This window comes from Tigriopus californicus, chromosome 8, assembly GCF_007210705.1.
Source record: "Tigriopus californicus strain San Diego chromosome 8, Tcal_SD_v2.1, whole genome shotgun sequence".
NCBI classification, from domain to species: domain Eukaryota; kingdom Metazoa; phylum Arthropoda; class Copepoda; order Harpacticoida; family Harpacticidae; genus Tigriopus; species Tigriopus californicus.
The window spans coordinates 5,402,247-5,403,055 of record NC_081447.1 but is presented as its reverse complement, the minus strand read 5'-3'; positions in this window follow the sequence as shown (position 1 = coordinate 5,403,055).

Genomic DNA, 809 nt, shown 5'->3' with positions numbered 1-809 from the left:
ACTTGTCGAACGAAATATGTTTTTTAGGACTGTCAAGGAACAGTGTTTATACAAGCTTTCAGCGGGATAGTGTACAACGTTTAAATCTTATAACCCAAAAAGTGAATCATGCCATTGACAAAAGTGCTCAGCCCCTTTGCATTTTGCATATTAATACTTGGTGACATGGCCCTTGCCCTGGATCACAGACGTCAGCCCCCAGCAAATTATTATGATTTAGCTTCACAACTTTAGAACAGTTCAGTGAAACACTTGTCGAACTAAATATGTTTTTTAAAGGACTGTCAACGAACAATGCTTATACAAACTTTCAGCTGGATAGTTCAAAACGTATAAACCATATAACCCAAAAAGTGAACCATGCCATTGACAAAAGTGTTCGGCCCCTTTAGTTTTTCCTAACTCTCAGTATAATTTAAAGATCTATGAGCTCATTTTTGTTACTGAAACGTGACGCCTTGTAAGTAAAATTGTTACTCTGAGAGACAGTTTGACAACTATACTTCCGTGCTCATGCTTGGTACTCCCTTGCACGTTGTGGGCATGATAACAGGCTGACCAGGTAGCATTTTTCGATGNTGATAACAGGCTGACCAGGTAGCATTTTTCGATGCCAGTCTTTGAAAATTAGCATTATTTCAAGGCCGCTAGCATTGAACTTTTTTTTACCAGCATTGGTCTGGTTTTTAGCATTAAATTAGCATTATTTGCATGGTCCAAGCATTGTGAAATCTTGTCTAGCATTTTAGCATTTTCCTAGCATCATTTCACTGAAAAAATGACCAAAAGAGAAGAAAAGCAAGAAAAAT